General features: G+C 41.8%; 1 protein-coding gene across 4 annotated transcripts in view; it reads right to left on the bottom strand.

Moving 5' to 3' along the window:
- The window catches only part of Sil1 (SIL1 nucleotide exchange factor), a 234,899-nt gene extending 217,955 nt beyond the window's left edge, over nt 1–16,944 (bottom strand). The window contains exons 1-2 of one of the 4 annotated variants that reach the window (XM_090331433.1): nt 16,842–16,922; nt 16,228–16,293 (exon numbers count right to left, since the gene is read on the bottom strand). The gene's annotated coding sequence lies outside the window, so the exon portion shown is untranslated. Of the gene's footprint in view, nt 1–16,227; nt 16,294–16,841 lie in introns of all 4 variants that reach the window. The other 3 variants (XM_090331436.1, XM_090331435.1, XM_090331434.1) reach the window with 3 other exon arrangements.
- Nucleotides 16,945–17,367: the final 423 nt, after the last annotated feature.

The raw sequence follows: 17,367 nt of genomic DNA, 5'->3' as shown, positions 1-17,367 counted from the left end.
TCCTAGCTACTTGGGAGACTGAGATTGACAGGACTGTAGCTTGAGAACAGCCCTGGCAGAAAAAGTTCATGAGACTCCATCTTAACAGAAAGAAGCAGGGAGTGGTGGTAGTGACATGTGCCTACTATTCCATATTGAATGAGAGGCCTAAAACAGGCAGATCACAGCTCAGACCAGAATAGAAAGACCCTATCTCAAAAATAATCAGTGTGGGGGCCGGGAGTTTGGCCTAGTGGTAGAGTGCTTGCCTAGATAGCATGCACAAAGACCCGGGTTTGATTCCTCGGTACCACATACCTAGAAAAAAGCCAGAAGTGGTGCTGAGGCTCAAGTAGTAGAGCTCTAGCCTTGAGAAAGTCCAAGGACAGTGCTCAGGCCCTGAGCTCAAACCCAGGACTGGCAAAAAAAAAAAAGAAAAAAGAAAAAAAGAAAAAGAAAAAAAATCAGTGTAAAGCTGGGTGCAGTGGCTCACACCTATAATCATAGCTACTCAGGAGGCTGAAATCTGAGGATCAAGATTCAAAGCCAGCCTGGGCACAAAAAGACCGGAGGCTCTTATCTCCAATTAACCTCTAGAAAACAGGAAGTGGGGTTTGGCTCAAGGGTAAGGTGGTAGCCTTGAGATGAAGAGCTCAGGAACAGTGCCCAGGGCTGAGTTCAAGCCCCAAGGCAAACAAAAAAAGAAATCAGTGTAGGGCAGGGAGTTTGGCCTAGTGGTAGAGTGCTCATCTAGTATGCATGAAGCCCTAGGTTTGATTACTCGGTATCACATACACAGAAAAGCCAGAAGTGGTGCTGTGGCTCAAGTGGTAGAGCGCCAGTGTTGAGAAAGCTCAAGGACAGTGCCCATGCCTTGAATTTAAGCCCTAGGACTGGGGGATTGGAGGAATGCAAAAAGTATAGTCCTGTAATCCTAGCTACTCCAGAGGCTAAGATCTGAGGATCGTGGCTCAAATCCAGCCCAAGGAGAAAAGTCCCCATGAGACTCTTAGAGCAAGAGAGGCTCAGAGACAGTGCCCAGGCCCTGAGTTCAAGCCCCACAAATCACTCACACACACACAGAAAGAAAAACCATGATGAAAAGGGACTAAAAATCATGACAATTGTAGAGCATCTGCCTAATTAAGGCCTTAAGCTCTGATCCCAGTACTGCCTGCTAGATCTGCCTTGGAGAATAGCTCCTCCCTACTTTTTCACCTGCCTGTAACCAGTAATCATCTTACTGTCAATAACCTGACTGTGATTCTGCAAAGGACACCAGACTCTGAGGTTCCATCCTTATCCACTGAGATCATTTCTTGAAAGGCCAGGGTCACAACACCTCCCTTGGACAGTGAGAGGTTCCCCAGGCTCTGAGATCACTTCTGCATCCACTGTGGTCCCACCTCTCCACTATCCCTATATAATCCCTTCTCTTTTTTTTCTTTTTCCTCCCCCTCTCTCTCCATATGCCTCCATCTCTTGCAGGCCATCAATTTACTTCCCCCCAATAAACTCTTTTCTGCCTAAACCATGTGGCAGCTTTCTTTTGGCAAACCATACACTGCCAAATTTATTCCTCTCTACAAAGTGTAACAAGGAGAAATATATTTACAATAGTTGGAGATGCATGTGTGTATACACCAAACCTGGGATTTGAACTCAAAGCCTGGGTGCTTTCCCTGAGTTCTTTGTTATGGGTTTGGGGTTTTTTTTGTTTTGTTTTTGTTTTTTGGTCATGGGACTTTAACTCTGGGTCTGGGCGTTGTTCCTGAGCTCTTCAACTCAAGGCCACTTCTGGTTTTCTGGTGTTTAATTGGAGACAAGAGTCTCACAGACTTTTTAGTGTCTGGGCTGGCTTTGAACCATGATCCTCAGATTTCAGTCTCCTGAGTAGCTTAGCTAGGATTATAGGCATGAGCCACAACGTGCCCGGCTTCCTTGAGCATTTTTGCCTAAGAAACATTCTACCACTTGAATCACAACTCTACTTCTTTTTGTTGTTGTCGATTGGACTTTCCAGACAATCCATCCCTGGAAGGCTTTGAACAGCGATCCTTAGATCTCAGCCTCCTGAACTACTGAGAAGCTAGGATTACAGGGGAGACCCACTGTGCCTGGCTTAATAGTTGTATATTTAAATAAACATTAACTTTCAACAATGAAAAGACCAAACAGAAGATAAATAAGAAAGATAACAAAAAAAAAAGGGACTTGAGCAAGTTAATGGACCAACTATAGCCATCTGGGGCTTATAAGAATCATTCTGTTCTCTATTGAATATAGAACATTTTCCAGGTTATAAAATATATTAGGCCACAAACATATCTCACCACAGGCATAGAACCAATGGAGCCATGGACTTATGAACTGAGACCTTTGAAGCCACAAGCCAAAATAGATAATTGCTCTCATTTTCTCAAATGTTTGTCTTAGCGATGGGAAGAGTGACAACTCACTGAAGCCTTTGTAAAAAGCTGAGCCCTCCACCTGAAGAGCTCTTCAAAATTATGTCACTTTGACCAGGCACAGTGGCTCGCGTCTGTAATCCTCTCAGGAGTTCAGGAGGCTGAGATCTGAGGATCAAGGTTCAAAGCCAGCCCAGGCACAAAAGGACCTGAGACTTTAGCTCCAATTAACCTCTAAAAATTGGGAAGTGGGGCTTAGCTCAAGGATAAGGTGGTAGCCTTGAGCAGAAGAGCTCAGGACAGCACCCAGGCCCAGAGGTAGGGCGCTGGCCTTGAACTAAAGAGCTCAGGGACAGTGCCCAGGCTGAGATCAAGCCCCATATGACACTGAGACACAAAGTATGTCACTTTGCTTAGTAAATACTTATTTCTTCACAATTTAAGTCAAATATAACTTCTCCAAGGAAGCTTTTCTGAACTCCCTTCTTAGTACCAAGATCAAGTAAAGTCCCTTTGTCTCAGCACTTATTTCAACTGTATTTTTTATTTACATGTGTCATGATTATTCAATTAGTGTGTATACTGATTAACACATTCTAAGCAAGAATCTGACTTGGTCATGACTATATTTCAGGGCCTCTTAATGCCTAAAATATAATAGATGTGTAAATATTTGTCAATTAAAAAGAATTTGCAGAGAGAAAAGAAATAAAACTCTGTCTAAATCAAAAGGTTCTCCCTGTGTGACTTAAAACAACAAACTATTCCAGGCGTGTTGGCTCACACCTACAATCCTAGCTACTCTCAGGAGGCTGAGATCTAAAGATTGCAGTTCAAAGCCAGCCCTCACACTAAAAACCTGGAGACTCTTATCTCCAATTAACAGCTAGAAAACTAGAAGTGGTGCTATGGCTTGAGTGATAGTGTGATAGGCTTGAGCTCAAGGACAGCGCCCAGGCCTAGAGTTCAAGCCCCATGACAGACCCAAAAAAAAAAAAAACACCAACTATTCTTTCTCTTTTCTCCTTCCTCTTTCCCAAATTTCTTACTTTCTGTGTCTTGATATTCTTCCCCTGGAGGTAGCCATAGTGACAAGCTGGCCTGCGGCCAAAAATAGTCTAAAAAGATATCACCTTGTCTTAATGTTTCAGACTTCCAAATAAAAGTCTACAGTGAAAGCTTTATGCAGAACCATAAAGCTTTTTCCAAGTAAAGATACAGAACCAAACAACCAGCAAACCATGCAAAAAAAAAAAAGTGATCCCCAGGGCAAGAAGTGCCCCCAACTGACCCACCTAAAGGAAAAATGGAAAAGAGGAAAGGCTACAAAAGGGTCTGAGAAAGAAGTAGGTATATTGCTCCCTGAAGGGATTTTAAACCCTCTCTTTTACTCCTTGGATAAGGCAGAGATGTACCTAAACATTAATATCAAAGTCTCCCCTGATGAAGCAGCTTCAGAGGATGTCTATAGATCTTGGCTCACAGAAGCAACAATCAGCAACTTTAAAAGTTCACAAAAAGCTCTAAATGAAGTCAAAATTGCCCCCTACAGAAGCAAGAGAAGTTTCTCCCAGCCTTCTAATCTTTAAAGTAGGTGATGGGGTAAGATGAGGTGAAGCAAAAGTGTTTATTGAACATCACACAGTTCCAGGCATAGTGACAAGAACCTTTATAGACAGAACTGTTAATGAGAAAACAGATGATCACAGAGATAGATAACTGATGCTCTGCAAGGTTAAACAATTGGTCCAACAGCTATCAAATAATAAGACTAGTAGTTAAGCCCAGGTAAGCCTAAACCCAAAGGACTTTTTCTTTCCTCAAAGCTGCCTTTTGAGTCACATATCTGCTCTTCATCCTTTCAATACCACCTTCCTAACCAGAAATGGGAACGCAGCTCCTGGGAGAGAAGAGCTTATCTTCTATGAACACAGTCCACCACAACTAGTGTTGAGAAAACTGAAATGTGCTCCCACTTCCTTAGGTATAGAGTACAGTTCACCATAGGAAGAGTTCATCTGAAGCTATTAAGATGACTCTAGATTTCCTGAATTGCCCAAATAACTCCTTAAGAATGAGGTCTCTGCCTTTGCGAGAAGCCACTACTGATGGGCACTGGGATGGTAATCCTGAAATCAGAGCACTTTAAACCAAGAATGTGCTCCACACATTATCAGAAAGTACCTGCAAAACACAACCCTGGCTGAAGTCTCTATGCCTCTATACACAGAAACGTTACCAACTCTGTATAGCCTCTATAAAGCATCTCCTGCAAGGAAATATATCCATTTACCTCTATAAAGCATCTCCTTCAAGGAAATATATCCATTTATTGTGTCGTAGCTCTAGGTTAACCCTTCCCCCTGAACATTTTTCAGAATCTGCCTCTTACCGAAAGCTATGCCAGCTGATTATTATAATGATAACTATTATCCCATTATAGTAACATTACTGTACTTTTTCCTGCACTTGACATCTGTTGGCTGATAGATGTAACTAGTACATAAGCAACCAAGCCACTAGTGTGACTTTTAAAACTAAATCCAGCCGGGCATGGTGGCTCATGCCTATAATCCTAGCTACTCAGGAGGCTGAGATCTGAGGATCAAAGTTCAAAGCCAGCCTGGGCACAAATGACATGGGACTCTTACCTCCACTTAACCTCTAGAAAACAGGAAGTGGGGATTGGCTCAAGGGTAGGGTGGTAGCCTTGAGATGAAGAGCTCAGGGACAATACCCAGGCCCAAGGGTAGGGCAGTAGCCTTGAGCTGCAGAGCTCAGGGACAGTGCCCAGGCCAAGTTCAAGCCCCATGACCTAAAAAAAAAAACAAAAAAAAAAACAACTAAATCCAACTGTAGCAAGTGCCCAACCCCATCATCAATGGGAAGTGTCATTAATCTAGGCTTACCCACCATGCCTTTGGTGGTCACAGTGCCAAAAACAGAGGCTCAACTCAATCCCTAATTGTTAGCACACACCTCCACCCTCCCAGGAAGATAACAGAATTTAAGGAAGCACCAACCAGCAAACTATTATTGAAAATCCCAACAGGGCTGAAAGAGTCACATACAGATCTCAGTATGCAGAAGGAAAAGCAGTGCCAAATCACAATGTTACACACCACCACTAGAGGAGAAGAAAAGAAAAATGTATTTCTCCTTTGAGAGTTCTCAAATAAATGGTTCCCGAGAGTCATTTCTGGCTGTTTCCCCAATTCTTGGCAACTGTAGGCAAAATTGGCACAGCAGAGGAGGGACAAACAGAGTTAACTTTAGACTCCTCTTGTGAAGCTGAGAAATCATGATCTTAGTTGTGGGGCTTTCTCTAGTCAGGGCCCACCAGGTGGAGTTTGGGGCTCAAAGCAAAGAAGCAAGTCAAGAAGCCTGTCAGCCAAAGCTCCTGAATCTACCTGTCACCCTATTTACGAAAAACAAGGTTGAGAATGATTATATGACTGTAGAATATCAATATGCCTGAATTACACATTAGTCCTATTAAAGGCAACCCAATGAGGCTACATTAAAAAAAAAATCCCACTTGGCCTACTCTGTTCTTGTCCCTATAAGAATTTTTTTAAGGCAGAGAGGAGACTGAAGGTTATGTGAATTTAAATGACCTGACAGACCAGGCACCAGTTACTCACAGCTATAATCTTAGCTATTCAGGAGGCTGAGATCTGAGGATCATAGTTCAAAAGCCAGCCTAGGAAGAAAAGTCCATGAGACTCTCATTGCCAGTAAACTAACTAGTCAGAAAAAACTGGAAATAGTGCTGTGGCTCAAGTAGTAGAGCTCTAGCCTTGAGAACAAAGTGGCTCAGGGACAGCACTCAGGCCCTGAGTTCAAGCCCCAGGACCAATAATAATAATAAATAACCAGTGAAAAAATAAATTCTATATATAAGGAGACAAGTAAAATATTCAGGAGTGCCAAGAGCAGGCTCTTAGGACATATATTAATGGGATTTGTGGCTTTCTCCTTTAGCCTCAATACTCGGCAAGCAACCAAATACAAAACAACACTGTCCCCTATGTCTAAGGAAGATTGCCTTCTCCAATGGAAAATAATATGAAGCAACACAGAATGAACAAAACCAGTCAGAATTAAGCCAATGGGATCCCCAATTGAAACTTTGAGTTCAATCCCAGGACTGTCAAACTAATAATAGTACAAATGTAATAGTAATAATGGTAATTGTAATAATGTACATAATTCTGATTTGGAAGGGTATAGAAAGATACAATGAAAACTCAGTCTCCTTTCTCCCTTATTCTTAAACTTTCCTGACCCCTCAACCAAAGATAATCTGTTCTTTCAGTTTCCCACATATCCTCCCAAAGATATTCCAGTTGACATGTTTCTCCTTCAGGGGGAACCAATTGGCAGCAACTTCTCAGTCCTGGTAGGTAAGGAGAAGGAAATAAGCACTGTTGGAGATACTTAGGGATTTACAAATGACAAGACAACCAGAAGATAGAATAGCACCATGAAAAAGGTTCCAGAGAGATCTAACCTTTTGGGTATTAAAGTGCTTTTGCCCTTTGGCTGGCCACAGTTAGGCAACAATTTCATATAATGTATTTCCCTTCTAGATATATTTGTCTACCCAGAGCTCCTTCTGAAAGATGTCATTAATAGGAGTGGTCTCTGTGACCTTATGCTATACCAGCCTGACCACCAGGCCCTTTCAAGCAGCCAGAAGCTAAACTATGCCTCATGAATGATAGGACAAAACTCACAGTAGTCTTAGGGTCACCATCGTTCTAAAGGCAAAAGCATCTTTTTTATAGTCTAGTGAAATCAGAATACAATGGAGAATAAAGCATAAACTCAGAATATGTTCTAAGAAGTGAGCTCAAGATGGAAGTTCCATATAAAATTACAAAGTACTTTTGCTGGTCCCAGGGCTCATAACTATTTTTCCTAGATTTACCAAAGAATGAGATCTGAGAATCAGGGCTGGGAGCATGGCCTAGTGGTAGAGTGCTGTCTAGCACGCATGAAGCCCTGGGTTCAATTCCTCAGAAATTCATACACAGAAAAAGCAGGAAGTGGTGATGTGGCTCAAGTGGTAGAGCACTAGCCTTGAGGAAAGCCCAAAAACCGAGTTCAAAAGCCCGAGTTCAAAAGCCCGAGTTCAAGCACCAGGACTGGCCAAAAAAGAGGAAAGAACAAATCTGAGAATCCCAGTTCAAAGCCAGCCTAAGCAGACAAAACCTCAAGACTTTTATCTCCAATTCACCACTATAGAGCCATAGCTAAAGAGGGAGTGATCAGGCCAAACCAGAGCCCAAAGCCTTGGCTTGTGTCAAGCCCAGTACTAGCACAAAAGGAAGAGGTGACAGGGAAAGAAAGGAATAAGAAGGGAAAGAAAATTATAAGATACTTGACCAAGTTAGGTTTTCACCCAAATGCCTCTAAGGACTTTCAAGTGATATCTTTATTCTTCCATCAGGAATTTAAATACAAGAAATGATACTATCTACCAAAAAGTCACAAATAAGTACCTTATAGATCAATATGAACCACAGATTGCCATGAGAGTCCCTTGAGATTTAACACAAGAAAATCTGGGTTTCTGGTTTCTCTTGTAATGAGGTATGAGGACATAAAACCTTGCTCATCCAACACAAATGACAGATGCAACTGCCCTTCATGAAGCACTTAAACACTCCAGTTTAACACAACCCATCATTCCCTGTTGCCTCATACTGACTGTTCTCTTCCTGTACCCCTCCAAGTATCTGAACTGGAGGTTCCCATCTAGTAAGAGATGGAGAAAGCTGAACTGACAGGTACTTCAGTTGACCAAATAGAAGGACTCTTGCATTCACAAGCCTCTTTATCAAAAACAACCTATCTATGTGCCAGGACCTGTGCTCAGGAATAAGTACCCACAGAGAAAGGAAATATGCAGTCTTTGCTCCCAAGAATCTCTTAAGTTGTGAGCTTAAAACATATTCTAAGGGATCTGACTATTATGAAAGACTCTTGGAATGGAGCAAGCTGCATTCTGTGGCTGGAAGCAAAGAATACTTCAGGAAAGAAGTGGGATTTCAACAGTATTGTTACATTTCTCAGGTTTTCATATATTCATTCAACTACTCTTTAGGGTATTACTGTATTTCAGCATTACAGTAAGAGGAACAAAATAAAGTATAGCATATATCCTCACAGTTAAGAAATATAACTATCAAAATAAAGTGTGAATTCTATAATCAAGGTGTTAATATCAAGAGAGCATACAAACATGAAGCAGGCTTAGAGGACATGGACCTGTTTATCAGGAGAAAAGAGGGCATGTGAGCAGTGATATATAATTTAAGAGTATATTATTCAAGTATTAAGACAGGGATACATACCTTTAGCCTGGAACACCAAGATAATTTTACACATTTGAAATGTATCCAGTGACCAGTGGGTGCCTTTGAAGGCATGGAAGCCTAAATATTCAGAACTATATATAGGAAGACCAAAAACAGTCCTAGAAGAATGTGAATCAGAAAATAGCAGGAAGTTTCTTTAGTAACTCAGAAACACAGTAAGAGGAAATGAAAGAAGCAATTAGACAAGAAAGGTATCAGAGTTGCCAAAAAAAAAAAAAAAACTTAAGACTGGAAAAAAATCATATTAAGTAAGCCAGACCCAGAGGAACATAGGCTCAATGGTTTTCCCTCATTTGTAATAATTAATTCACAACTAGGACTCTCCTAGCAGAGGATTACAATAGCTCAAAACCTAGATTCATAAGGTCATATAGGATGAGACTAAATGAAAGGATATCTAGGATATAGAAACAAGAGCTTTATCTTGATTATTGTTCTTAATGTACTATGTTATTTCTCTTCTCCTTTGTTGCCCTTTGGTTAATCTCATACTGTTACTGTATCTGACTTTGTCACCTGGTATATTGTATATGCATTTGTTCATTTGAAATAGGAAAGGGAAGGGGGTAAAACAAAATGATTGGGAGGGGATGGGGGAGGAAAATGGGAGCAAAAACATAAGAAGGGGTTATCAATGTGCGAGAAGTAATGCACCCACTTCTGGCGAATGTAACTATAACCCCTCCATAATATATTACCGCAATAATAAAATGAAAAATATTTTAAGACTGTCATTTCCCTAAAACATTTAAATTCTGTTTTTCAAATCAATTGGCTTTTCCTCAAAATAATAAGTTTTTACCTTGTTTCATTTAAAAGAGCAAGAACAAGGCTATAGTTAGTGTTCAGATTTTTAACTCATTTTGAGGTCAAGTAAAATGGGAGTGGCTTCAGAGGCATTTTCCCCACTCCCACTAAACAAATACATTAATTGTTCAAGGAGATATATATTTTTTTGCCAATTATGGGGCTTGAACTCAGAGCCTGAGCACTGTCTTTGGGCTTCTTCTTCAAAACTAGCGCTCTGCCACTTGAGCCACAGCACCACTTCCAGCTTTTCTATGTATGTGGTACCAAAGAATTGAATCCAGACCTTTGTGCATGCTAGGTCAGCACTCTACCACTAGGCAAAACTCCCAGCCCTAGGGAGGTATAAATCTGAAAGGCAGAAAAAAGTCAACTTTAGCATAAAACCTGGGTTAATGTATTTGTTGCCCTGACCTTTCACAAAAGACCAAAAATGGGTATACCAATAAGAAAGCTATGACAGGTGTCAAAGCTAAGCCCAAAAATAATGGTGACTTTTCTTTATGAATACAGTCAAACACAATCCCTGTAAGTATAGGATTAGAGAGGAGAGGAGAAGAGAATAATGTTGCCCAAAATACCTTGCTTAGGTATAGGCCCTTAAAAATCCCAATACATCCCATCCAATGTACTCAAAGCCCAAAATACCTTGCATAGGAATTGGCCCTCGAAACCCCCAATACTTCCATCCAGTGTACTCAAAAAGCACAATCAGTCTTTAATGTCATACTTTGTTACTTTTAGGGGGAGAAGAGGGTCAGTCATGGGGCTTGAACTCTGTGAAGGGAGGAGAGGAAAGAGGAAGAAGACAGGAAAGAATGGGAGGGAGGATGAGGGGGAGGGGGGAGTAAAGGAGGGGGAGGAGGAGAAGGGGGGAGAAGAGGGGTGGAGGAGGCTGGAGGAAGAGGGGGGGAGGGGGAAGAGGGGGGAAAGGAGAGGATGACAACCAGAGCAAAAAAGCAGAAGCTAGCTAAAAAGCAGTTTCATACCTTCAGACCTCAATAATAATAATACCCTGAAAGTTTAGATGGCTCAGTAGAAGCCTGGAACTGTTATAAAAGTCACTGAAATCAGTAGCCTTCCTCATCAACCTTTTATATGCATTAGATTTTTCTTTCAGTTTTTAGAATTCTTCACAAAGTACTTAACAGAAAACCGTGGCTACATGTAGCCTCAACAGTTAAGATCTCTTTTACATATGAAGTGATAATTAAAAGATATAGTTGGGGGCACTCACACCTAACTACTCAGGAGGCTAAGATCTGAGGATTGCGGTTCAAAGCCAGCCAAGGCACTAAAGATTATAAGACTCTTATCTCCAATTGACCACTAGAAAACTGGAAGTAGTTCTGTGGCTGAACAGCTCAGGGACAGCACCCAGGCCCAGAGTCCAAGCCCTACGACTGACCCCCCCCCCCAAAAAAAAGGTATAAACAAAACTCTCAGTTACAGAGCCAGTAAGTAGACCTCAGAAACATATCCTTCCCAATTTCTCTGTAAAATGTAATGTGATCTAAATATCAGACAGTATCCTAAGACTCTAACATCCAGTTGAGGAACCCTTAGTCTCAAAACAAAAGATTCAGTTATGAAAAAGGAAGATTAAGAGGCCCCAGAGAAGAAGACAGAAAATAAAACTGATGACTGCAGACACACAGGGTAAAGGTTATAAAAAAATTCATGAGGTAGTATCATTTGCAAACAAATTTTATAAATCATTTTTGAGGGCCTGAAACATGGCCTCGTGTGGTAGAGTGCTTGCCTAACATGTACAAAGACTGGGGTTTGATTCCTCAGTACCACATACACAAAAAATGCCATAAGTGGTGCTATGGCTCAAGTAGTAGAGCTCTAAACTGGCGAGAGCCCAAGGACAGTCTTGCTATGTTATTCAGATTGGTCTCAAACTCAGAGGAAGTAGTTCTCTTGTTTCAGCCTATAGCTAGGACTTCAGCCATGTACTACTTTATCTACCATGCCTTGCTTACACTAAATTGTTTAACCACAATCTCATTAACCCTTAATTTCTATAAAATGAGAAATCTATATGTTAACTATCTTACAAAGGTGCTATAAGATAGATAACATTCCTCAGTGTGAAAAGGGGCTTTTGCAAATTGTTGCAAACTTCAAGCTAGAAAACAGACCTTGCCAACTAGATTATATTAGGGAAAGAACACTGGACAGAATCATGAACAGGGTAAAAACTGGTTTGAGAGGTTGAAGAATTAATTGGATGACTCCCAAATGCTTAACATCTGAACAGCATATTAATTGGTATGGATGTGATTAAGTCACATGTAGAATGACTAATTTGTCTCAATTTGTTCTGGAGTTTCTCCATTCAGGTGCTAGAAGTCCCACATCTGGGAAATTCCTCTATCCTGAAAAAAAGAAAATAACTGAATGTTATTTACCTTTCTCATGGAAGAGGCATTTCTATTTCACAAATGAGATGAACCAAGAAATATGGTAGTTGTCATGGAGGATTAATAGCACACTAGCAGCATTCCTGAAATTAGACTGGCATTTTCCCTTTGCTCAGACCTCTGTTCAGAGTTCTTAGTCCCTGACCTCACAGGCCTTGGCAGAAATGTTACTCAGGCATTGACTATACCACTTTCTTCTCAACCCCAAAGCCACTAGTGAGATTAGGAAGACGACAGCAGATTCTGCCAACAGCCAGTACAACCATACTCTTGTCCATGAACTGCCTGGTGAAACTTAAAGGAACTGTAAGTCTGGGACTGAGAGTTTGGCCTACTGGTAGAGTGTTCACCTAGCGTGCATGAAGACCCCGGTTCAATTTCTTGGTACCACATACACAGTAAAGGCCAGAAGTGGTGCTGTGGCTCAGTGTTAGAGCTCTAGCCTTGAGGAAGCCCAAGGAAAGCACTCAGGTCCTGAGTTTAAGCCCCAGGACTGGCAAAAAAAAAAAAATTAAGTCTGGCTAAACACAGTTCTGTTTCCATTGGATTCTCCCTATCAACAAAGAAGAAAGCTTCACAAATCAAAATGTCAAATGGAAAGAAACCCTCACAAGTCAGGAATGTTCCATGAGGCTTTCTAATTATTTTATAAGGTTTTTTAACCAAAAGACAAACTCAAGTAATTGTTGGCACTAGGAATCAGAGGTTACTTCCAAAGCCTCACTTGGATGACACAAATCAATTCTTTATTTCCCTTACTCAGAAGTGAAATACTTAGTGAAAGATAGAGAATAAGAGGGTTGATAGGATATTCCCTCTTTAGATCACATATAATTAAAATTCAAAGCTCTCTACTGTAGAAGACTAAATTTCGCAGCTTAAGGCTGACTCAGAGAAGGATAAAGTATTCATCCTTGCTCAGAAAGAGAAAAGAATAGCTCTACGAGGAGGGTTGACTGGATTGACATCAAATCTAGGAGTTAGATATGCCTGTGCTAGAGCGTGATCTAAGCACCAGCTGGTTCCACAGCTGAGAAAAATCCCCAGGAATATACAACCAAGGAATACTCAGATTAGCTCTTCTAAAGATGTTTACTACAGCTACCCTCTGCAGTACAACTTCACTTAGGACAGAAAATAAAGGCAAGAGAATGATCAAGTCAATGTGAACCTATAAATTAGAAAAAGGGGGAAGGGAGGAAAAGAAGAGGGAGAGAGGGAAGAAGGGAGGGAGAGAGGGAAGATGGAGGGAGAGAGAAGGAGAAGAAAGGGGAAGGAAGGGAAAGGAGAGAGGGGGGAGAGGGAGAGAGAAGGAGAAGAAAGGGGAAGGAAGGGAAAGGAGAGAGGGGGGAGAGGAAGCAGGGAGTGGGGGGGAGAGGGAGTGGGGGGGAGAGGGAATGGGGGGGGAGAGGGAGTGGGTGGGAGGAGAGGGAGTGGGTGGGAGGAGAGGGAGTGGGTGGGAGGAGAGGGAGTGGGTGGGAGGAGAGGGAGCGAGGGGGAGAACTGCAAAGCAACTTTTTTTTTTTCCTTTTCTTTCTTTTTTTTTTGTCAGTCCTCAGAACTGTCCCTGGGCTTCTTTTGCTCAAGACTAGCACTCTACCATTCAAGCCACAGTGCCACTTCCAGCCTTTTCTGTTTATGTGGTTCTGAGGACTGGAACCCAGGCCTATATGCATACTAGGAAAGCACTCTACCACTAAGCCATATTCCCAGTCCACATTTACCCTGTTAGAAAAAGGTACAGCTTCGCTTCAGAAACTGTCATGTTTTTCTGAATCTTCTCTTTTAATAGCAAATAGACTAGGTTTATAGCTCAATAGCAGAATATATGCTTAGCATATACTGAAGAGCTAAAAAAGCGCCCCTATTCTGAAGCAGCAACTGTCTTGTTTTTTATCTAAACTGTGAGTGACCCAAAAGTGCACCCAAATTAAAGAAACAGAATTGTGGTGCCATTAAGTCCCAGGAACTGACCTGTCTGTGTTAAAATTAACCAGAACTCTGTGTAAATTCAAGGGATGGCATTTGTTTTCCAAAGCAGAACTCGCACGTAAATTCAAGGGATGGCATTTGTTTTCTAAAACCATAAAACTACCCTTAGACAACTAATTAGGACTCTACTGGTATAGGAATCCCCCTTAGCTCCAACCGCCCTGAACTGTCCCTAACGCCTACCTTATCTCATTCCAATAGCTGATTGCTGTGTGGATGTAAATCTGTAGTCTGCCTTTAAAAGCCCTGTAGAAAAGCTGTTCAGGGCTTCCTCCTGGGCTCCCGCTGTATGGGAGTGTAGGACGGAGCCCGGAGCTAGCCCGCCTGAATAAAGCCTTGCTTTTGCATTTCGGAACGTCTGACTCTCGGTGGTCTCTTGGTGGTCGTCCTGAGACTTGGGCATAACAATACAATACCCCAAATTTGATCTCATGAATTACAAAGAAAAGATGGAGAAAAAAGTAAATTTTCCCCCTGTATACTGACTTGAGATCAGTTCAATAAAAGTGCACATCTTGGAAAAAAAAAAAAAGTAAATTTTCATTCCTTGAGAATTAAAAACAAAACATTTCTTCTAAGAGTTTTCACCTGTATTGCTTCATATAACTACTCTTCAAAGAATTATTCCTATTTTATCCAAAGGCAACGGTGCTGCAGGTGAAATAACTTACCCAGGATTAAATGGCTAACAAGTGGTAGAGTCAGAAATAAAAGTTATGTTTACCACCCTCCAAAAATCTGTTATGTGCACTATTTTTTTCATATATTTTTACTGTAATTAATAGAAGGGTTACATGATATTTGCCAGATAGATGGTGCATTGATTCCCATACATTGATACCCTTTCACATGTCTTGGTTGTTATGTGCACTATTAAGACACTGTGTGGCAACATCATCCTAAAAATCGAAGGGTTGGAGCCAAGTGGTAAGCACTAGGGTTTGATTCCTTGGTACCACATACACAGAAAGAACCAGAGTGGGGTTGTGGCTCATGTGGTAAAGTGCTGGCCTTGAGAAATGCCCAAGGACAGTGCTCAGGCCCTGAGTCCAAACCCCAGGACTGGCACAAAATATCAATCAAAGGATCATGTTTATTTGAAGACAAGTCACGTGAACCATGTAATAGTGTTTTCTAAAGAGTATAGTATTGTGTATTAGAGATGGGTCTCTCATAGGGTTCCAAGTATCTCTGAAAAACAATCCAGATAAAGATTTTCAAAACTACTTTGAATAATAGCCGTATCACCACTCTAAAGAAAATAAACATTGAAAAATTAAATTCTGGTGTGCTTATTATGCTGAAATGTTGTTACTCTCCATTTTCACTTCATCTTACCAGGTCAGCCTCAGCAGAGAAGTAAAAATGACATTCAGAAAACAAGAGGAAGAAAACAGTATCAAAGCCCAGGTGCCAAGAATTTACACCTGTAATCCTAGCTACTCAAGATGATTTCTGAAGATAACAGCTTGAAGTGTAATGCCCAAGTCGAAGCCAGCCCAGGCAGAAAGTTTGTGAGGCTCTTACTTCCAATAAAGTACTCAGAAAACGTCAGGAATGGAGCTGTGGCTCAAGTGGTATTTCACTAGCCTTGAATACAAAGAGGCTCAGGGACAATGATCAGACCCTGAGTTCAAGCCCCAGGATCAACAAAAAGAAAACAAGTATCAATGTTACAAACAATTCTTCATTCTGTCCTACTAAAATATTCCACATTTCTACCATCGCTAATTTGATCAGAACAGCATCTTAAATTCACTAAACATTTAAAAGGTTAAGGTGAATCTACCTAACAGCATCTTAAAAAAACTCCAAGCCTTGTTCCCAACTGAAGCCACAACAACTGAATTCGTATTACGCAAATATCAATCTTAACATTACACCACGGTTCCCCAAATCTATCTACACTTTTATCCGAAAGGAAAAAGGGGGAAAAAAAGGTTTGGGTGCAATGAGAGCTGAAAAGACATACAGTCGTTCACACTGTCAACACACACACACACACACACACATTTAGCATTTATAAACATATCAGCTCTTAGCAAATATGGAGGATTTATTTTTTTTTCCTGCATACCAAGACTTGGTTGAGCTAAACATTCCTCAAAGCAGTTTGTAGTTTCGTTTTAGTAAACTAGGAAAGGCAGACATTAGGTATTAATTCGAAAACGAACCGTACATATGGGTCAATATTTTTAAGGCATCTAGCAATCTTTAGAAACCTACTGGCGTCTCAACTGATGGTCATTTCTTGATCGCTATCCTTTTCAGAGCCCCCTGAATAAGAACCACCTGAAACGGATAACAAGCGCAAACATAAACACTTAAATTCCTGGGGTTCAAGTTTGTGCATAAATCCCCTACTCTATAATCTACTTTAAACCCGAGTCTTCCATCTGCCAACATAAGGGAAAACGCACGTCGGGAGATACAAGGGAGCGGGGCACGACTTCATTAGTGAAGAGGCTCAAAAACGCGGCCAAAACCAAAATGCCAGCACTGGAGGTCTGAGAAATCAACGCCTATGTCACCTCTTTTTTTGAACGGAGAACACAGACCAAAAGAGAGGCTAGAAAAGGAGACCGTGTTGAGCCAAAAGCCACTGCCCGCTCTTTTCTGGCGTCGAAAGGGTTACCAGGAGGTTTGAGTGGAAAGGGTAAAAACCAGAGGACTCTGAGCTTGAGAGCCTACAGCCCACATGTACGTCTCACATTAGCAATGCTAGCAGGGTCGTGTGGGGACCCCTGAACACAGTGGAGAAGGCGCCGAAGCCGCAGGAGGCCCGAGAAGCCTGCGCCCTCCGCCCAACTCCTGGGCCCAGAAGCCCTCACCGCCCCTACCTTCGGCTTTCGGCACGGCAGCCGAGGGGCAGACACAACCCCCACAATTCCAGGCGGCCACCACGGCAACCAGCTCCCCCTCCGCAAACGCTGCGCCGACTTTACGAAGCTGTGAGCGCGCGGCTATGACGTCACTCGCCCCACGGCCCTATAGGAGCGTGCCAGAGAGCCTGGCAACTGCCACGCTCTCCAGAGTTGCTAGCCCCGCCTTCCCCCGGCTTCTGTTAAGCCTCCCACCCCCCAGCATCTTCCTCCGCAGATCCTGAACTTGCTCAAGACTTGTGTCCCTCCGCTAGGGAAAGAAGTCTTCCGGAGATACTCACGGGACTAGTTTTACCTCCAAGCGAGAGCTTAAAAGTTTCGTCTTTGATTTCCCAAGGTCTTAAATTATTTCTAGCGAAAGATCTTCATAAATAAACCTGAGGGTAAGGGAGGTGCAATCAAAAGGTATCAGTGATGAACAATCTCAATAAATAGTCCTTTGAAAATTCATAAAATAACCAGTCGCGGTGGCTCACACCTGTAA

This window comes from Megascapheus bottae, chromosome 4, assembly GCF_031878675.1.
Source record: "Megascapheus bottae isolate mThoBot1 chromosome 4, mThoBot2.hap1, whole genome shotgun sequence".
Classification (NCBI taxonomy): domain Eukaryota; kingdom Metazoa; phylum Chordata; class Mammalia; order Rodentia; family Geomyidae; genus Megascapheus; species Megascapheus bottae.
This window is presented reverse-complemented; position numbering and strand designations above follow the sequence as displayed.